Genomic DNA, 22,484 nt, shown 5'->3' with positions numbered 1-22,484 from the left:
AACACATCATCCACGTATAATGTGATCTTATTTGCTTCCCACCACTGGACAACCCAAACACTAAAGGATTTTGTCTAATTGCCTCCGCTTGGGGCTTAATAGCTATTGCAAACAATAACAGGAATAATGGGCAACCCTACCTAGTCCCTCGTTGAAGACTGAAATGAACAGATCTGTAACTGTTAGTAAGAAATGCCACCAGAGGATTTTTGTAAAACGCTTGTATCCACTTAACAAATTCCCCTGCAGCCCAACGTTCTGCAGTGTGTAGAACAAATAATTCCACGCCAGCCAGTCAAAAGCTTTCCCTGAATCTAATGGGACCACTAAGCTGTTGCCAGCTTTTGAAAGACCCGAATAATATTAAATACTCTAACATTGTTACATGAATTTCGGCCCTTTCTGAACCCAGTCTGATCATTCCAGATAATCATGGGGAGGATTTTTTCTTGAATCAATGGCGACAACGACACTGATATTTAACTGCACAGTGTCGTGTTTTTGCCCTTGGTGGGGAAACCTCCCCCCAGTGTTGAGGCTGCACTTACATCATTTCCTGCACTGACAAGCTCAGTATTTGTGGATCGGGATGCCATTTCTAAATGCCGCCCAATCGTTCAAACCCCCTCAGCCACTCCACTGCGGCCTCCAGACTCCCTCCACTGCTCCCAACTTACCTCTTCTGGGGTCTTCGAGCCGCACCTCATCCCACCTTTTAAGGGCAAGGCACCCCTGGGGCCCAATTCTTTGCATTGGCAACTAGGCACCCAGGCACCTTGGCACTGCCAACCTCGTATCCAGATAATGCAAGGGTGGCAGACTGGCAGTGCCAAGGTGCACAGGTGCCAGAGGGAGAGGCAGGGTACCACCCTGCCCAGAGCCCAACCACCCAGGGGTACTTAATGGCCGAGGAGACCCCCCAAGTGCCGATACGCGTTGTCCACGTTTGTGGAAACCAGTGCGAAACGGTGCTCTGGCGAGGTCTCCCAGGTGCGGCCATTTGTTCCTGGATGCCGGGAGATTCCTAATGGCTCACTTAAATATGCTAATCTGGATCTTGCCCAGCGACGGAAAGATCCAGTTCGCGAAGTATCGCAAGGTTCTGTTAAATCCCATGGGATGTGACTTCCGGTGGCAGCATATAGGTGGAGGTCGCACATGAAATGAAAAATGAAAATCGTTTATTGTCACAAGTAGGCTTCAAATGAAGTTACTGTGAAAAGCCCCTAGTCGCCACATTCCGGCACCTGTTCGGGGAGGCTGTTACGGGAATCGAACCGTGCTGCTGGCCTGCCTTGGTCTGCTTTCAAAGCCAGCGATTTAGCCCTGTGCTAACCAGCCTCATTAGGTGGCCCCTGCTACAGTATCTGTTTTTTGCCCAGTCTCAGGGGCACTTTTTGGATGAGCTGGTATGGGAAGTCATAAGGAGTTTGGGGAATGTCGAAGTCCCAAAAGAAAGGTCCTGGGAAGAAGGGGGTGAGCGAACGTCCACCGTCGAGTGCTGCTGTGAGTCCCGAAGGAAGAAAGATGGCGGGTGTTGGGTCGGCCAGTGAGGCTGCTCCCCTCACGGTTGAAACTCTCACCGAGACGATGCTGGTGGAGTTTGAAAGGCTGTTTGCCAAACATTTGGAGGTGCTTCGGAGGGAGATGATGGCTTCGCTTAAAGAACGGATGGAGGAGGCGCTTGCCCCGATAAAGGTGGCAGAGATGAAGACGATGGTCAAGGTGCGGGATCAAGGAGAGAAGTTGAAGGGGATGGAGGAGGCTCTGTCACAGCGACCAGTTCACCTCGATTGGTGAGGAGCTGCAGAGGGTGGCGGAGGTCAACAAAGGGCTTTGAAACAAGGTGGGGGACCTGGAGAACAGGTTGAGGAGGCACAATCTGAGGATCGTGGGTCTGCCCGAGTGAGTGAAGGGCCCAAGGCTGACTGAGTATTTTGCAAAGATGTTTGAAGAGTTGATGGGGGAGGGGAAAGAACCCTTCCACTACAAGTTGGACAGGACACATCGGTCGCCCAGGCTGAAGCCTAAAGCGAATGACTCATCTGATGAAGGAGCTACACTCCAAAAGCTAGTGATTCCAAATAAACCTGTTGTTGTAATACTTCTTACTAAGATAGGGAAGGTGATTGAGGAGTATGTGGGGTTCAATTGAACGGGGAAGGTCTCACTGTCGGTGATCTGGGAGGCTCAGAGGCGATGGTGAGGTGATCTCGTTTAAGGCCAAGGTGGATACGGAGGAGAGGGGGGAACGGCAACAGATGGTAGAAGAGATTTTGGAGATGGATGGGAGGTATGAGGGGGACCCGGATCCGCGGCTTCTGACAAAGAGAAAAGAGTTGTAGGCGAGATTCGACTGATTGTCCACGGACAAGCGATGCGTCAGTTGAGAAGAGTGAGGGGTCTGTCTATGAGTATGGGGAGAAGGCAGGGAGAATGTTGGCAGGTGAGCTCCGTAGGGAGGCCGCGGAGAGGGGGATAGTTTGGGTTCGAGACAAGAACAGATTATCAAGTGGCGGGATTCTCTGTTCCTGAGACTAAGTGTTGCCGCCGGGGCAGGATTCGGGGACTGCCACAACAGCAAAACTGGCACCACACCTGGACCAATTCAGCGACTGTTAAGGGGCTGTCACCGCGCCAAGTGGAACACAATCGATTACAATGAGAAACGGTGCCGGATTCACAATTGACATTCAGGAGGCTGATAAGCTGCAGCCACATATACACACTTCACTCTCCACACACACACCATCCCAGTCAACAAGATGGCAGAAGAAGCGCGGTCCCACGATTCACCGATACCGAGATTGAGACCCTCCTGGAAGCCGTGGAGGAGAGGCGAGCCGTCTTGTACATCGGCCTGGGAAAAATGCTGGCAGTCGCTGCTGTTCCCTGTGCCTGGGCGCAGGTGGCAGAGGCCATGGGCAACACCATCCGGACTGGCCTGTAATGTTATACAAAACTGCACAACCTCCTCAGGGCTGCCAGAGTGAGGAGGAAGCACTGTGCCCCTGACACAAACTCCGTCCCACACACCCGTAACCCCTACAACCCCCCCCCCCACCCCCCCACCCCCACCCCGCACCACATTCCGGCACCCATACTGGCCACCCTGGCCGGTGCCCTGGCCACTGAAGCCACCAACTACCTACCCCCTGGGCTGCGTGGCGTCGGACCGCCTACCAGTCTAACACTGTGAATTTTGTGTCTCCCCCCTCCCCCGGCTGCCACCAGGACCCCCTCCCCACCACCATCACCACCAGGAGAAGGCAGTTCATATCCGCAGGGAGCAGGAGAAGACTGGATGGGGACCGCCGGACTTGGGGCCTCTCACCGTGGCAGACTAGTGGGCCTGGACGTGGTCAGCGGGCTTGAGGAAAGGGCAGTTGCCGGGATGGAGATCGGCGTCGGGCGAAGAGGTGAGACTCTGCAGAGTTGCGGTTCCCATGCCATTATGTCAACACCCCCCAACACCACCCTCAGCCCCACACCACCCTTGTCCCAACACCCCCCAACACCACCCTCACCCACACCACCCTCGCCCCCACCACCTTCACCCCCACACCACCGTTGCACCACCTCCACACCACACCACACCCCCACTACCCCCACTAGCCCCGGCCTGCGGTCTAATAATGCGTCTTGTCTTGTGTCTTGCAGGATATGCTGGTGATGAGGAGGGCCACTCTGGTATCCCCCACCCCCAGCCACTTCCAGAGTCAGAGCCCTGGGAGCTCAGCAGTGACGACGGCACTGACACGGAGTTGACACATATACCTGAAACCCTGGACACCCCAGAGCTCAAGTCCAATGTTGACACTGATTTCCCATCACAGCTGTCTCCAACACCTTCCACCATCCCGGAGACAAACACCTCAGTTGGGCACTTTAGTGAAGAGGCTCCTGGGACAGTCTCTGGTGCTCACCGCACACTTGCTCTGGTACATCAGGTGGTAACGGTCATGTGTGTCACCCTGGCCAACACCGGACAGGTGGCATCTGCAGTGGAGGCCTTGGGGGCGAGGGTTGCGGCTATGGATCAGCATGTCCAAGGCCTGGGGCATTCTATGCAGGCGGTGGCCAAAGCCCAGGAAGGGCTGCCCCCTCACAGGCAGCCATGTGACAGAACCACCTGGCCGTTTTGCAGCGGCGCTCCTGAGCGTGGCCCAGTCACAGCGTGCCATGGCTGAGAATGTCAGCGGCATTGCCCAGTCACTGTCTGATGTGTCACAGACCCAGATGGAGGTGGCTCAGTCAATGGGTGAAGTGGGGCTGTCCCAGATGGAGGTGGTCCACTCCCTGTGCTCCATGGGCGCAAGAATGCAGGGGGCCTCCGGGACTGGCAGCACTAGGCGTTGGGGAGCCTCAGGGTTTGGCGCCACCCACATCCACGTCCCATGGAGTAGCCCGGGGGCCATCGGGCGCCCTGAGAGATGAGGAGGTGATGGGGCCTGTGCCGGTGGCTCCCGCAGGGGAGGTGCCAAAACATCGAGCACCTCGAACACCCCCCTTCTGTCCATGGCATATCTGGTGGGCAGAGAGGGTGGGGGGGTGGGGGGGTTTGTGGGCAATGGGCAGACGTCGGGGGTGGACTTGGCTCCGGGATCACACTTCAGCCAGCGCGCACCCCTCCGGTGTCACGGCTCCATCCCCCCCCCCCAACCCCCCCACCCCCCTCCCCACCCGCAGCCCCACCACCATCTCCACCTCTGCCACGGCAGGGATTCGGTGGGACCATGTGATGGAATGGCCAGCTCGCATGCAAGGGTCACCAAGGTGGAGGGTAGAAAGTGCTACCATGGGCAGGAGTCAGACATTGGCGTACAATGTGAAGCATCAGAGCTCATCACAGAGTGGGTTGTCATCATCCTCCATCCCATGGACCATACCCGCTGCTGCTGTCAACCCAGGGCCCCCATCCCGTTGTGCGTCAAGTATGTATCACGGAGGGGGTTGCAGGCGGGTGGGGGTGGACACTGGCGGGGGAGGGGGGGGGAGAGTCAGAGGATGCGCGTATGGGATGCTGTGACTGTGCACTTGGCCAGTCACTACCCCCCCCCCCATTTGGTGAACCTGGAAGTGATCAGAGTTGTCAAACGATGCGGAGCACCAGAGATCATCACAGAGCGGGTTGTCATCATCCTTCATCCCATGGGGCAGACCGCTGTGACTGCCAACCCAGGGCATCCACCCCCATAGCACGGCAGGTTGATTTACGGAGTGGGTTGGAGGCACGTATTGGTGGTCCCGCTGGAGGGAGGTGGGTCGGTGGTGGTGGGGTGCTGTATCCATGCCCCTGTGTGTCCCTGGCCAGTCCTTCCCCCCCCTCCTCCAGCTTGGTGAACCTGGTGGCGATCAGAGCCTCCCATGCGCGTTGGTCCTGGCGCACACGTCATGCAGCCTCCTGTGCCTGTCTGGGCCCCATGCCTGCCCATCCTTGCCCTCTCCCACATCCTGCTCATCGAACCAGGACTGGTGTCCATCCTCCTCCTCCAGCACATTGCCCCTCTGCTGTGCGATGTTGTGGAGGATGCAGCAGGCCGCCACAGTGCAGGTGACCCTCCCAATGTCATACTGGAGTTCCCTTCCATAGAGGTGTAGGCACCTGAACTGCATCTTCAGGAGGCTGAAGGATTGCTTGTTCACACCCTGGTTGCTGCATGGGCGTCATTGTAGCGGTTTGTCAGCCACGACCGCAGTGGATAACAACAGCGCCACTCCCAATGGTCCCAGAGATGTACTCGGTGAGTCCAGTGGTAATGGCCATGCTGTAGATTTGGAGGCAGTTTTGGTAGCATTTAAGGTTGGGAGCAGGATCGGGAGAATGCCGATTAGGGGAATCATGTGTTTGAGCCGGGGAGGATGGATGGAATGTTCTGGGGATCGGAAGAGAAGGGATTATGGAGATGATAAATCTGTTTCTGGGAGGGCGGTTTGCGAGTTTGGAAGAGATGAGTGAGACGTTTGGGTTGGCGCAGAATGATAATTTCAGGTATATGCAGGTGCGGGGTTTAGCGAGGAAGATCTTCCCGACCTTCCCAAAAGCACCTGCCTCCTCGTTGTTGGAGGTGGTGCTGTCAGCAGGAGGGTTGGAAAGGGGGATGTTATGGGCGAGGCGTTTTCAGAACCCCAAAATGTATCATGGAGTTCAACCAACCTCCCCCTTTAATGTATTTGTTGCTTTTCCTAGCACACGGCTTGTTCCCTAGGTGTGATATTACAATTATGGACACGTGAGTTTTTAAACACAAAACAAGGTTTATTCCATGAACTCAACTTAACATCTTAAATAAACATTGGATCTCTTAACACCCCTTACTTCAAAGATATCTCCGAAAATTTTACAACAGTAAATAACTCCTTAAACTGTTCCTTCAAACTTCCAAGAGATTTAACACCTTTAAACAGAATCACATCAGGTTAAAGGCTTTACTATTATGCGTTTAAATCACCCAAATGATCCAGAGATAGTCTTTCATGGCAGAGATCACAGCAAATCCAGCTCACTGCAAACACAGACACTCCCCAAACTCTTTTCCTCCAAACTGAAACTTCAAAATGGCTGAACTGCTCAGCTCCACCCTCTCTCTGACATCACTGTTTTCTTAAAGGTACATTGCTTAAACATCCATGTCGTAAAGGTACTCTCACATGACACCTCCCCCCCCAAGAAAAAAAAACCCATCAACTTCAAGATGGTTTCATTTTTCACTTTTGCACCATCCACTAAGAAATGCACACAGTAAATATACATTTTCATTTAAAGAAAATAACACACTCAAACAGGGATAATAATATAGTCCATTTTTCTTCGTTCTTCTTCCTCCAACTGAAATCCTTCTCGATTGACAGTCTCTTTGAACAAAGTCTCTGCACGGTCCATCCATTCCTCTACTCCTCAGCAATTCTCTTTAGAATCAGACACTTTAGTTCAATCTGACCACAGAGACCCTTGCAATTCTCCAATACAGGAACATTGCTGATCACAGCTTTCAGACAGTCAAATACCTGTTGAAAGTCCGCTGTCCATTGAATTTTTAAAAGTTTCTTCAGCAATTCCATCAGTGGAGTAATCACGCCACAAAACATTTGCACAGCTGTTCGATCAAATCCACTCATGCTAAGAAATCGCATTATTTCCCTTTGTCTTGAGGGTATCGGAAACTCCGCAAGGAAAGTGATTCGGGCTTCCCCAAATTCGCTTTCGGCTAGGTTCATCACCAAGCCCGCCTCCTGAAGTCGATCGAAGAACTCCATACGATGTTTTAAATGTTCTTTCCATGTCTGGAAGTTGGAAATAAAAGCAGATTGTCCCACTTTCTCAATGCAATCCTTCAAACGTGGGATAGGATAAGAGTTCGTTCTTGTAACTGCATTCACTTTTCGATAGTCCACACACAACCGTTGGGTGCCGTCTGGTTTAGGTACCATCACTATGGGTGAGCTCCATTGGCTGCAACCCACTTCAATTATGCCATTTTTAAGCATACTCTCAATCTCTCTGTTAACCTGTGCCAATTTTAAAGGATTAAGTCTATATGGATGTTGTTTGAAAGGAACAGCATTTCCCACATCTATGTCATGTATCGCCATTTTAGTACTTACCAATTTATCTCTACAAACTTGCCCATGTGATATTAATAACTCTTTCAGGTCAGTTCATTTTTCCTCTGGAAGGAACTTAACAATTCATCCCAATTTATAAGAACATCCTCATTTTCCAATTTAATTTGAAGTGTGTCAAATTCACAGTCATCTGGATTTGGTTCATCACTTTGAGTTAGAATCATTAAAACCTCCTCCTTTTTCTCTCCTTCCCTTTCAAAGTACCTTTTAAGCATATTCACATGACACACTTGGTGAGTCTTCCTTCTATCTGGTGTTTTTACCACATAATTCACCTCACTTAATTTCCTTTCAATCTGATACGGTCCACAAAACCTAGCTTTTAAAGGCTCACCTACCACTGGTAACAACACTAAAACTTTATCCCCACTGGCAAAACTACGAACTTTGGATTTCTTGTCCGCTACCCGTTTTATCACATTTTGTGCAACTTTCAAATGTTGTCTAGCCAATTCACCTGGTCTATTTAATCATTCCCTAAAATTTGACATGTAATCCAATAGTGTAATTTCCGATTTCTCACCCACCAATTTTTCCTTAATCGATTTAAGTGGTCCTCTTACCTCATGACCAAAAATTAGTTCAAAAGGACTACATTTGGTAGACTCATTAGGTGCATCCCTAATTGCAAACAATACGAATGGAATTCCTTTATCCCAATCCTCTGAATAATCTTGACAATACGCCCTCAACATTGTCTTTAATGTTCTCACAACATCAGGAATTGAATTTTTAAACTCCTCCAAAAGCATAATTTCTCTGAGAGCTTCAAACGTTTGGTCTATTTTCAAAGCCCTTATCCACCTATCAAAATTACTCTGTTTGAGCCTTTCAAATTCCATGTATGTTTGACCAAATTCTTTCCTTAAATTTCTAAACCTTTGTCTGTAAGCTTCAGGCACTAGCTTATCTGCACTTAAGATGGATTTCTTCACCTCCTCATACGTTCCAGATACCTCCTCCGGTAGTGATGCAAACACTTCACTAGCCCTACCTACTAGCTTTGTTTGAATCAGTAATACCCACATGTCCTGTGGCCATTTCATTTGTTTAGCTACCTTCTCAAATGAAATGAAAAAGGCTTTTACCACCTTCTTGTCAAACCTTGGCAATGCTTGGACATATTTAAATAGTTCCCCACCACGTCTTCGACTATGACGCTCTGTCTCATTATCCTCATCCATCTCCTCCAACTGTACGTGTCCCTTTGCGTCTGCCAATTTTAACTGATTTTCATGTTTCAGAGCCATTTTCCGAAGTTCAAACTCTCTCTCTTTTTCCCTTTCCTCTCTATCTCTTTCTTTGTTTCTTTCTTCTCTCTCCTTTTCTTTTTCCTCTCTCTCTCTTTCTCTTTCTTTTTCCGCTCTCTCTCTTTTGTATTCAAGATGTGGAGATGCCGGCGTTGGACTGGGGTGAGCACAGTACGAAGTCTTACAACACCAGGTTAAAGTCCAACAGGTTTGTTTCGATGTCACTAGCTTTCGGAGCGCTGCTCCTTCCTCAGGTGAATGAAGAGGTATGTTCCAGAAACATATATATAGACAAATTCAAAGATGCCAAACAATGCTTGGAATGCGACCATTAGCAGGTGATTAAATCTTTACAGATCCAGAGATGGGGTAACCCCAGGTTAAAGAGGTGTGAATTGTGTCAAGCCAGGACAGTTGGTAGGATTTTGCAGGCCAGATGGTGGGGGATGAATGTAATGCGACATGAATCCCAGGTCCCGGTTGAGGCCGCACTCATGTGTGCGGAACTTGGCTATAAGTTTCTGCTCGGCGATTCTGCGTTGTCGCGCGTCCTGAAGGCCGCCTTGGAGAACGCTTACCCGGAGATCAGAGGCTGAATGCCCTTGACTGCTGAAGTGTTCCCCGACTGGAAGGGAACATTCCTGCCTGGTGATTGTCGCGCGATGTCCATTCATTCGTTTGTATTCAAGCCGCTTTAAATCTTTCTCATGTTCCATTTGTTTAATTTGCAACTGAATTTCTGCCATTTCCCATGAGTCAAATTCTATCTCAGCCAACTTTAAATGCTTAACCACCACCAGAATTACCTTATCTTTTCTCATTTTGTCAGGTAATGTTAACTGCAATGTTTTTTGCCAAACTCAACAGTCTGCTTTTCGTCTCTGTCCATAAAGTACTGCGTGTGACAGTCTCCACCGCCAAAAACCTGTGAGCCTCTGAAAGAGCCATTGTCCACAACACACTACCCACTTAAACTAAAATACCACACCGGAAAAGCAACAATCCTTCACTGTCTTTAAGTTCACAAAAGCCAATCCAATAGATAGACTTTTATCCCCCTTGAGCCCCCAATTGTTATGGGCGAGGCATTTTCAGAACCCCAAAATGTATCATGGAGTTCAACCAACCTCCCCCTTTAATGTATTTGTTGCTTTTCCTGGCACACGTCCTGTTCCTTGGGTGTGATATTACAATTATGGACACGTGGGTTTTTAAACACAAAACAAGGTTTATTCCATGAACTCAACTTAACATCTTAAATAAACATTGGATCTCTTAACAGCCCTTACTTCAAAGATATCTCCGAAAATTTTGCAACAGTAAATAATTCCTCAAAATGTTCTTTCAAACTTCCAAGAGACTTAACACCTTTAAACAGAATCACATCAGGTTAAAGGCTTTACTATTATGAGTTTAACTCAGCCAAATGATCCAGAGATAGTCTTTCATGGCAGAGATCGCAGCAAATCCAGCTCACTGCAAACACAGACGCTCCCCAAGCTCTTTTCCTCCAAACTGATACTTCAAAATGGCTGAACTGCTCAGCTCCACCCACTCTCTGACATCACTGTTTTCTGAAAAGTACATTGCTTAAACACCCATGTCTTAAAGGTACTCTCACATTACAGGGATCACTTCAGCGATTTTCAGAATTTTGAAGAGGGTAGGGTGTCCATGGAGGGGGTTAATGCGAAGTGTGAGGAAGAGCTGGGGGTGGAGGAGGGATTGTAGTGTGAGGTGCTGCGGAGCATAAACACCTCGACTTTGTGCACGAGGATGGGCTGATCTCACTACAAAGTACATTACAAAGTCCAGGATGAGCCGACTGTGCGAAGGGTTGGAGGATGTCTGTGAGCGATGTGGGAGGGGCCCTGCGAATCAAGTGCACATGTTTTGGACCTGCCTGAAAGGTTTGGAGGAGTGTTTTCATCACTATTTCGGGAGTTCTACATGTGGACGCAGAGCCCGGTCCCCTGGAGCCCATATTCAGGGTGTCGGATCAGCCAGACCTGCAGGCCAGTGAGGGGGAAGATGTTTTAGCCTTCGTCTCACTGATTGCCCGGAGTTGGGTCTTGTTAGGGTGGAGGTCAGCTTCCCCACTGTGGTGGTATGTATTAGGGGTAGTACGGTACCCAGTGATGCCGAGAGGCTATTGGTGGACAGACACTGGGTCCTGATTGGATCTGCCACCTGCTGGCTCCACCCAGTAAGGCGGAGTATAAGAACCCGGGTTCTCCCAGCAGCCGCATTCTGTAACCGAGCTCAGGTGGTAGTTGTAAAGACCGGGCAGAAGCAGAGGATGGTCGTAGACTATAGTCAAACCATCAATAGGTACATGCAGCTGGATGCGTACCCTCTCCCCCTCATATCCGACATGGTCAATCGGATTGCACAGTACAAGGTCTTTTCCACCGTGGACCTTAAGTCTGCATATCATCAGCTCCCCATCCGCCCGAGCGACCGCAAGTACACTGCCTTCGAAGCAGACGGGCGGCTCTACCACTTTTTAAGGGTTCCATTCGGCGTCACTAACGGCGTCTCAGTCTTCCAATGGGAGATGGACCTAATGGTTGACCAGCACAGTTTACGGGCCACGTTCCCGTACCTCAACAACGTCACCATCTGCGGCCATAACCAGCAGGACCATGATGCCAACCTCCGCAAATTTCTCCAGACCGCTAACGCCCTGAACCTCACCTACATCAGGGAAAAATGCGTGTTTAGCACCGACCGTCTAGCCATCCTTGGCTACGTAATGTGTAATGGAGTGATAGGTCCCGACCCTGAACGCATGCGCCCCCTGATTAGTTCCCCCTCCCTCACTGTTCCAAAGCCCTGAAACGCTGCCTGGGCTTTTTCTCTTATTACGCCCAGTGGGTCCCCAACTACACGGACAAGGCCCACCCGCTAATTCAGTCCACCGTCTTTCCCCTGTCGACAGAGGCCCGCCAGGCCTTCAGCCGCATCAAAGCGGATATCGCAAAGGCCACGATGCACGCAATTGACGAGTCCCTCCCCTTCCAAGTCGAGAGCGACGCGTCCGACGTAGCTCTGGCGGCCACTCTCAACCAAGCGGGCAGACCCGTGGCCTTTTTCTCCCGTACCCTCCAAGCTTCAGAGATCCGCCACTCCTCAGTGGAAAAGGAAGCCCAGGCCATAGTAGAAGCTGTGCGGCATTGGAGGCATTACCTGGCCGGCAGGAGATTCACTCTCCTCACGGACCAACGGGCGGTAGCCTTCATGTTCGATAATGCGCAGCGGGGCAAGGTCAAGAACGACAAGATCTTGCGGTGGAGGATCGAACTCTCCACATATAATTATGAGATCTTGTATCGTCCCGGAAAACTGAACGAGGCATCCGATGCCCTATCCCGCGGCACATGTGCCAACGCACAAGTGGACCGTCTCCAAGCCCTCCACGAGGACCTCTGCCACCCGGTTCTACCACTTCGTGAAGACCCGCAACCTCCCCTACTCCATCAAGGAGGTCCGAACAGCCACCAGGAACTGCCTAATCTGCGCTGAGTGCAAGCCGCACTTTTTCAGGCCAGATAGAGCGCACCTGATAAAGGCTTACCGTCCCTTTGAGCGCCTCAGTCTGGACTTCAAAGGCCCCCTCCCCTCCACCGATCACAACACGTACTTCCTGGTTGACGAATACTCCCGTTTCCCTTTCGACATCCCCTGCCCCGACATGACCGCGGCCACAGTCATTAAAGCCCTCTGCACCATCTTTACACTGTTCGGTTTCCCCGCCTACATCCATAGCGATAGGGGGTCCTCCTTCATGAGCGACGAACTGTGTCAATTCCTGCTCAGCATGGGCATCGCCTCGAACAGGACGACCAGTTACAACCCATGGGTGAACGGTCAGGTAGAGAGGGAGAACGGAACAGTCTGGAAGACCTACGGTCCAGAAGTCTCCCAGTTTCCCGCTGGCAGGAAGTCCTCCCAGATGCCCTCCACTCCATCCAGTCGCTGCTGTGTATCACAACTAATCAAACACCTCACGAGCGCCTCCTTGTCTTCCCGTGGAAGTCCTCCTCCGGAACGTCACTTCCGACCTGGCTGGCAGCTCCAGGACCTGTTGGTCGAGAGGGTTCATCTTCTCCATGCGAATCCTCAATACGCCTACGTGGCATATCCCGAAGGCCGACAGGACACGGTCTCCCTGCGGGACCTGGCACCCTCCGGAGCTCCCCACACCCCCCCAACACCAATCACCCCCTCCCTCCCGCCGGCGCACCCCACAGCCGCTCCCTTCCCGGGTGGATCGGTCCTCCTCCTGTGCCCGCCCAGGATTAGTGAAGCAGGAACAAACATTGCGTTGCTTCCAGAGACGACAGTGCTCGAGCCAGCGCCTGCACCCACCACCGGAGCTGAGATGATCGGCAAGGATGACCAGGGCACCCACTCGACTCATTGAATCTGCGTAACAAAGCAAGATCTGCAAATAATTCAGTAGCCTAGTAAAAGCGGCATTGTAAATGGTTAACAGTTGATATCGATGCAGAGCCACTGTGTTAATGAAATCCCAGTACCAACCTTGTAAACCCCTACCACCATGCGACCCACCACCCCGCCGGGTTCTTTTTTAACTAGGGGTGAATGTGGTGGTATGTATTCGGGGTATTATGGTATCCAGTGATGCCGAGAGGTTATTGGTCGACAGACACTGGGTCCTGATTGGATCTGCCGCCTGCTGGCTCCACCCAGTAAGGCGGTGTATAAGAACCTGGGTTTTCCCAGCAGCCGCATTCTGTTACCGAGCTGCTGGGGAACAAGTCTGCGTAATAAAGCCATCGATTGACTTAATCTCTTCTCGCCTCATGAGTGATTGATTGTGCTACACCCATCACGTGCCTCAGCGTGGCGGGTGGAGCGGCTGAAGGTTTTGGCCCTGGAGAAAGTGAAATTTGCTCTAAGGGGGACGAGTGATGGCTGGAGTTTGTTAATTTTGCATTTTGGAGAGATGGTTACCATTAACTGCAGAGGGAGGGGTGGGGGAGGGGGAGAAAGGGAGGGGGAGGTAGGGGTGTGGAGGGCTCAATGTGTTGGGAGTGCTTTTGTGTTTGTTGTAAATTGTAAAAATGTTGAAAATTTGGAATAAAATAGTGTAAATTAAATTTTGCGTGATGTTCAAGTGTCGCGAATCTTGCGAGAGTCCTCTCACGAGATTTAACGTCCTTGTCATGTCACCAATCCGGGTGCGGAGAGGCCTTTAAATTGAGGCCAAAATATTTTTTCTTTTTATAGTGTTATATACTTGTGTTGCCGCAAAGAGAAAAATAAGTAGAGGTGCCACGCGTTAAGCTTGTAAAAACATAGTGCAGGGTTTATTAAGAGATGTAGCGACAGACTCGGTCATTTCTGCAGTAGACCTCAGCCCTGGTCCATACACTCCGATGTGAACATTTCTGGTGCAGCCTCCGTATATCCACTTTTTGAAGATAATAATGAAATGAAAATCACTTATTGTCACAAGTAGGCTTCAAGTGAAGTTACTGTGAAAAGCCCCTAGTCGCCACATTCCAGCACCTGTTCGGGGAGGCTGTTACGGGAATTGAACCGTGCTGCTGGCCTGCCTTGGTCTGCTTTCAAAGCCAGTGATTTAGCCCAGTGCTAAACAGTCAGCATGCCGACGCTATTCATTGGCTGCTTGAACTGTGTAAGATATCGGACCTGTCCTGACTCACATGACGGCTGGAATCCATTTTTCACGCGTGGTATAATTTCGGGCTTTAACACCCATGGTTATAGACTCTACTCTTCAAATTTTGCTCTCTTCTAACAATTTGTGTTTGATGCTGTCACCTGACAATTTCCAAAGTTGTAGGTGGTGTCAAAAGGTCAAATTGTGTCCTCAATTTCCAGGCATCAGTGAGCTTTGCGTTGTTGAATGTGCGGAATTTCTGTATATTAAAAAGTTGTTAGCACATATGGGTAAAGAGCCTTGATCTCTTGATGCCTTTACTATGTGTTTATGTGGGTGCACAAAGTGTTCGACCAACCCGCTGGTTGTTGGGTGATAAGAACAGATTTAATATGGTGCAGATCTGCTTCTCGCAGCCTCCATCTTATGAATTTATGCTCAGACTCCAATCAACAAAGCTCTTTTGCTGCAAGTTCCAAAGATGTAGTGATTTCCAGAGCAGTTTTCTGGGTGAATGCACCTTCAGTCAACAGTTTCCTTTGGCTGGCTTCATTTCTAAGACCACGGACCAATTTGATGCAAAGTGTATCAACAAGTGTTTGACCACATTTACAGTACTTGGCTAATTTTGTATCTGATCGTTACCTTACCATGTGTGCTTTAATAAAAGTCACCAGCAATTCTGTGGATTCCTTGCGAGACAATGAACACCGAACACAACAGTTTATGGCCCAAATCCTCTTTGCCAGTTTTCTCTTCTGTTATCATAGATTATCATAGAATTTACAGTGCAGAAGGAGGCCATTCGGCCCATCGAGTCTGCACCGGCTCTTGGAAAGAGCACCCTACCCAACGTCAACACATCCACCCTATCCTCATAACCCAGTAATCCCACCCAACACTAAGGGCAATTTTGGACACTAATTTATCATGGCCAATCCACTTAACCTGCACATCTTTGGACTGTGGGAGGAAACTGGAGCACCCGGAGGAAACCCACGCTCACACGGGGAGAACATGCAGACTCCGCACAGACAGTGACCCAAGCCAGAATTGAACCTGGGACCCTGGAGCTGTGAAGCAATTGTGCTATCCACAATGCTACCTATTTTTGTTGTTGCTGCAAAGAGAAAAATAAGTAGAGGTGCCACGCTTTAGGTTCGAAAAACATAGTGCAGGGTGTGGTGATATATAGTCACTGTAAGTACACAAAGGGTTAATGTACATACACTACACCGAGCTAGACACTAGAGGGAACACCAGAGACATGACACACAGACAGTCAACCAATAGGTCAGTAAGATAGGACACGACCAATGGGCAGTCACGATACACACAGAGGTGACACTACCACAGGAGAGCATTACACCAACCCATATAAAAGGACACATCACACATGCTCAGTCTCTTTCCAGTGGAGACACTCAGCGAGTACAGACATAGGGTTGATTGAGCATCATACCCACCACGTGGATTGTAGCAGATTGGTTAGTCAGTCTGAGTAGCTATAGAAGGATTAACAGTAGAGACGAATCCAAGTAGGAGAATTGTTAATAGTTTAATAAACGTGTTAAAGCTATCTCCATGTCCGAACCTTCCTTTGTCAGAGTGCACATCAAGGAAGCAACTTATGCTACGTCAAGAGCATAACAAAACACAGGGTTTATTAAGATATGTTGCTGCTACAGGGTACAGTGATGAACCACCCCAAAAGCCTGTGAAATGCTCCGCTGATGTCACTGAGTATCACATGACATTTCCCGAGCAAATAGTGTTACTCGAATACATAACATTTGGGATGATGTTTCCCCCGTACATTCTAGGAGCAGAGTTTCAAAGTAGCTACTATCATTGCTTATTCAGTCAAAGCAGTATAGCTTATTGACACAAAGAAAAATGCTGACCAACCAAAGATTTTCCCACCCCGCTCGGGGGTGAACTAAAACATAGTCCCGCCCTATCTCCGACCATACTGGAAACGCCAGTGGCACATTACAAAGTATTTTTCTAAGACTTTGAGACTTTCTGTACCCTGACAGGAACCAATTAATGATTCTTTAACCCTCAAATGTTAAAAGAAAACACCCAAAGCCAATATCTCCCAGGAGATTATCCACACCTATACGGGCTATACGGACAAACCTTCCACAATCACACCAAGGTGGCTTTCTCCTCAAAAGAGAGGAGATAGACTATGTCACGGAAAGGACAAATACAGAATGTCCTTTCTGCATTCTAACCCTTGTTGTTCAGACTTGATCCACACAGCCACCTCCCAGCAGTGGCACTATTCATATCCATCATCATCAGGGAAAAGGAGACAATAAAACATATATCTCCTGAATAAGCATATGGATGAAAGAAAGGAAGAAGGACATTCTTCTAATAGCCCTAGTGTTGTACAGCCAGTACAGCATATTTCTTAACTCGAAGGAGCTTGCTGAGGAATAATTTTCATTAAAAACAAACGGATGTCCCTGCCACTCTGAAGGATAAAAGCCAATTGCTGTGCTCAATTGGTAATTCACTCCTGTCAGAATGAAAAATACTGGCACAAAATCAGGAAGGAATTATAATGACAAGAGATAGAGACTAGATTAAACAGTGATCTTCAGTCTGTTACTCCAAATTATTGCCTTCCATGGAGTTCACAAAATCCAAGGCTTTAGCTGGATTGGTGAAAGTCTTTATAGAGTTGTTGGATGTCACCCTCAGTGTAGGAGAATATAATAGGGAATATTACACGCCAAAGGCCTTCAGGCATCTCCCAACTTCACCAAATCCTAAACTTCTCACATGTATCACCACTGAGAAATCTTGAAAAAAAAGGGTCTCATAGAGCAAGACCCCATTATGTCTAGCTGCCTCCAATACCCTTTGGTGATCCTTGAAGTTGCGAAAATGGATAATTATGCACCGGGGTCATTGGTTGTCCCTAGGCCCCAGAGACAGGATACGATATGCCCTTTCTAATTTAATGTGCCCACCTTTCATTTCTAAATAAAGATGTCGTAACCAGCTCTCAAAGAATTTAACTGGGAGCTTACCCTCAGCACACTGACAATCCAGACATTCTTCCTCCAGCCTCGGTTTTCCAGGTCATCAATAAAGTCTGACATAACACGCACCTGCTTTTCCAAGGATTGTAAGTGGACCTCTACTAAGGAAGTTGCATTTTTAACAGTACTGTTCTCTCCTCCGCTTTGCCTTTCACCCACAATCTGATCTCAATAGCATGAGCACTGATATTTTGTGCTAACAGACTGAGCTTCTCGTCAATGACCTCAATAATATTAGCAGTCATCAGTTGTAATGCCTTTGAGAATGTCGGATCGAGAGCCTGCTTGCTCACTCAGTCGCCATGTTGGAGAGCCGGCTGCACGCCAGTTACTTCTGACTGTTCTTTTTTGTCGATAAGTTTCTTAATATTTCTCAGCATTTTGTCACCAACGTTTAGCCAGAAATCTTCCAGGGGCATAGTATGGAGTTCTCCTTCCCAGATTAGTTAAGCACGAGCTGTGTGAGCATGATAAATGAGAGGATAATAGGCTGAATAGTGCCAAAGTTCATGGAAACACAGCAATTCCCACGCTTGCATCACCTGAACTTCTCTCCCCATTCCCTGTATATCTGAAGCATAACCTCCGTAGTCTTCTATTCAATTTCCCTTGCAATAAATGAGGACGTTCTGTTAGCTTTGATAATAGAGTGTTTGCTAACAGTAAGTAACTTTCAGCACTGTTGCAGATATATTGGGAAAAGAAAGAAATGATGAAAATTAAATTTATTTTCCATGTGATATATCACTCATTTTAAACTACAAAAATTCGAAGCATAAATTTCAAATAAGGAGCATTTTTTCCTCTTTATCTCTTGAAGACAGTGATTCTTACCTGGTACATGTCAATCTTCATGTATTGCTACCAAGAGTTCTTTCTTTATTGGTGAACCATGACACTGAATGTCAGCAATGTAGTCAACTGTGACATTAAGTTTCTTGCAAAGTATTTTGGTCTGCACCATTTAGAAAAGAATATATAAAACAAAAAATGAGGTAGGCTTGATTGAGTTAAATAGAATGTTAATGCAGATGGGACGCTTGTATTTTGGAATACAAAACAATTTATCTTTGGCTCCATCTCTTTTAACCAAAGATCTTAAAACAACATCACGCAGAATAACATAGTTGCTACAGTAACTATGGTTACCATGACGCACTTCATTTCAGCTGCCAACAGTAACTTTGCATGCAAAATTGAGAAAGATCATCCATGATTTTGTTTTGGGACTTGGATTTATTTGATAATCTTTCAAAATCACAGATGACTGATGTGATGAAGGAACCAAACGAGAGCAGTTGGGTAAACAAATGGTGGCCCATAACTGGGAAGTGAACAGAAATGGATAGTTTAGGAGCATAGGGACAGGAATAGGCCACTTTGTCCTTTGAGCACAATCCAACATCCAATCAGATCATGGCTGATCTGTAATTTTTTTGAACAAACATTTTGATAAGACATTTATGGTTTTATAACAACAAAGGATACAAATGTAAACATAATTCAGTGCATGACGCCCCCCCTCCGTCTCTCACTGTTCCCGCCGAAGCCAAACAAAAATAATCTAACTTCCCCTGCCCCCCTTACTCCCTAACCGCACCCCCCCCCCCCCCCCCCCCCTCCAATTGAATCTGCTAACAGTTTAATTTTCCCCGAAGAAGTCAATAAACAGCTGCCACCTCCGAACAAACTCTAACATTGATCCTCTCAGGGCGAACTGAATTTTCTCAAGCCTGAGAAACCCAGCCATGTCGCTGACTCATACCCCTGATTTTGGGGGCTCCGGGGTCCCTCCGTGCTAACAAGATCCGTCTCTGGGCTACCAAGGAGGCAAAGGCCAAAACGTCGGCCTCTCTCGCCCCCTGGACTCACTGGTCTTCCGACACTCCAAAAATCGCCACCTCTGGACTCGACACCACCCTTGTTTTTAGTACCGTGGACATGACATCCGCAAATCCCTGCCAGAATCCCCTGAGCTTCGGGCATGCCCAAAACACGTGGACATGATTTGCGGGCCCTCCTGCACACCTCACACACCCGTCCTCCACCCCAAATAACCAGCTCATCCGGGCCACCATCATGTGTGCCCGGTGAACCACCTTGACTTGCATCAGGCTGAGCCTGGCACATGATGAGGTCGCGTTGACTCTGCTCAGGGCAGCCTCCCACAGACCCGCCTCGAACTCCTTTCCCAACTCATCTTCCCATTTAAGCTTTAGCACGCCTATCTCGGTTTCCTCCCACTCCATAAGTTCTTTATAGATTTCCAATACCTTCCCCTCCCCCACTCCTGTTCTAGAGACTACCTTGTCCTGTATCCCCTGTGGCAGTAGAAGCGGAAAGGTCAAAATCTTCCTTCGCACAAAATCCCTCACCTGCAGCCAACAAAATTCATTCCCACCCGGCAATTCAAACTCCTCTTCCAGATCCTCCAAACAGGGAAAGCTCCCATCAATAAACAGATCTGCCGGTGTCTCAATCCCTGCTTTTAGCCACCTCTGAAACCCCCCATCCATCCTCCCCGGGACAAACCGGTGATTACCACAAATTGGAGCCCACACCGATCTCCCTCCACTCCCATATGCTTCCGCCACTGCCCCCAAACTCTCTGGGCCGCCACTACCACTGGGCTTGTGGAGTATTGGGCTGGCGAGAATGGCAGAGGAGCTGTTACCAATGCCCCTAAACTTGTGCCCTTACATGGGGTCACCACTACCCGCTCCCACACCGACACCTTCCCCACTACCCACTTCCTGATCATGGCTATATTTGTCACCCAGTAGTAATTCCTAAGGTTCGCCAGGGCCAACCCTCCCCCGCCCCCCCCCCCCCCCCCCCCCAGACTCCGCTCCAACAGCACTTTCCTTACGTGTGGGCGGGTTTTACCCGCCCACGCAAACCTAGAGATCACCGCATTAACCTGCTTAAAAAAGGCCGTTGGTATAAAAATAGAGAGGCACTGGAAAACAAACAAAAATCTGGTGAGAACCGTCATTTTTACGGTCTGTACCCTTCCTGCCTGTGACAACGGGAGCATGTCCCACCTCCGGAAGTCCTTCTTCATTTGCTCAAATAATCAAGCAAGATTTAATTTATGTAGCTACTCCCAACCCATGCCACCTGAATACCCGAGTAGCAACTCCCCCAGTCTCCTCTCCTGCCCCCTCGCCTGGATCACAAAAACCTCGCTCTTACCCATATTCAATTTGTGCCCCGAGAACCGGGCAAATTTCTCTAGATCCGCATAATCTCCCCCACCCCCCTAACGGGTCAGAAATATACAGGAGTAGGTCGTCTCCATATCGAGACCTTGTGTTCCACCCCCCCCGCCCCCCCCCTCGGACTAGCCCCTTCCAGTCCTTTGACGCTCTCAGCGCCAACGCCAATGGCTCTGTAGCCAAAGCAAACAACAGTGGGGAGAGGGAACATCCCTGCCTTGTTCCCCAGTGCAGTCTAAAGTAGTCTGAACTCACCCGGTTCGTCCGCCACTGCTGCCTGGTACAGCAACCGAACCCTGTCAATAAAGCCCTGCCCAAACCCCAACTGTCCCAACACCTCCCACAGGTAATTCCACACCACCCAGTCAAAGGCCTTCTCCGTGTCCATAGCAACCACCACCTCAGCCTCCCTCCCCTCGGAAGGCACCATGATTACATTCAAGAGCCTTCTAACATTGGCCGTTAACTGCCTGCCTTTGACAAACCCCGTCAGGATTTCCCCTATCATCCCCGGAACACAGTCCTTTATCCTCGAGGCCAGAATTTTGGCCAGCAATTTGGAGTCAACATTCAGTAGGGAGATTGGTCTGTATGACCCGTGTTGCTCTGGGTCCTTCTCCTGCTTCAGGATCAAAAAGATCGAAGCCTGTGACATTGTTGGGGGAAGAACACCCAGCTCACTTGCCTCATTAAAAGCCCTCACCAGCAGTGGGCCCAACATCCCAGAGACCTTCTTGTAAAATTCCACTGGGTAGCCATCCTGTCCCAGGGCCTTGCCCGATTGCATGGCCTCCAATCCCTCTACTACTTCTACAATCCCGATCAGGGCTCCCAACACCTCCACCAACCCTTCCTCCTGCCTCATCCCCTCCACACCAGCTGAGGGTTCCGACTCATACAGCCAAGACTGTGTTTCCCCCTCTGTACTTCACTCTTCCTATCTCCCTGGCCACCTCCCTTTTCCTGAGCAGGTGTGCTAGCATCCTACTGGCCTTCTCACCAGACTCATATATCGCCCCTCTCGCCTACCTCAACTGTCCCACTGCCTTTCCAGTTGATATCAGACCAAACTCCACCTGCAGCTTCTGCCGTTCCTTCAACAGCCACCGCTTCCGGGGCTTCCGAATACCTTCTGTCCACCTGGAGTATCTCCCTAACCAGTCTATCCATCTCTGCTCGCTCCACCTTCTCCCCATGAGCCCGTGTCAAAATCAGCTCCCCCCTAACAACTGCCTTCAGTGCCTCCCATACCATTGCTGCCGAAACCTCCCTGTGACATTTATCTCCAAATAATTCTGGATGACCTGCCTCACCCACCCGCACCCCCCCTCATCCGCTAACAGTCCTGCATCCAATCTCCATTTCGGGCGCTGACCCCCCTCCTTGCTCACCCGTAAATCCACCCAGTGTGGAGCATGGTCCAACACAACAATCGGCCAATACTCGGCATCTCCACCCACGCCAGCAAAGCCCTGTTCAAAATGAAAACATCGATCCGGGAGTACATTTTGTGAACATGGGGCAAAAAATAAACTTCTTCGCTCTTGGCCGTCCAAACCTCCACAGTTCTACCCCTCCCATCTGCTCGATAAATGGGCAGCACGGTAGCATAGTGGTTAACACAGTTGCTTCACAGCTCCAGGGTCCCAGGTTCGATTCCCGGCTGGGTCACTGTCTG

At 49.3% G+C, this 22,484-nt stretch overlaps 1 long non-coding RNA gene across 1 annotated transcript in view; it reads right to left on the bottom strand.

Annotated features, from left to right (window-relative positions):
- LOC140425466 (uncharacterized) overlaps positions 1-18,625 on the bottom strand; it is a 94,300-nt gene extending 75,675 nt beyond the window's left edge. Inside the window, exon 1 of the long non-coding RNA XR_011947872.1 lies at positions 18,423-18,625. This is a non-coding gene — a long non-coding RNA (uncharacterized lncRNA). The remainder of the gene's footprint in view (positions 1-18,422) is intronic.
- Between the last annotated feature and the right edge of the window lie 3,859 nt (positions 18,626-22,484).

This window comes from Scyliorhinus torazame, chromosome 6, assembly GCF_047496885.1.
Source record: "Scyliorhinus torazame isolate Kashiwa2021f chromosome 6, sScyTor2.1, whole genome shotgun sequence".
Lineage (NCBI taxonomy): Eukaryota > Metazoa > Chordata > Chondrichthyes > Carcharhiniformes > Scyliorhinidae > Scyliorhinus > Scyliorhinus torazame.
Note: the sequence above shows the minus strand (reverse complement) of the source record. Positions and strands in the feature narration are given on the sequence as shown.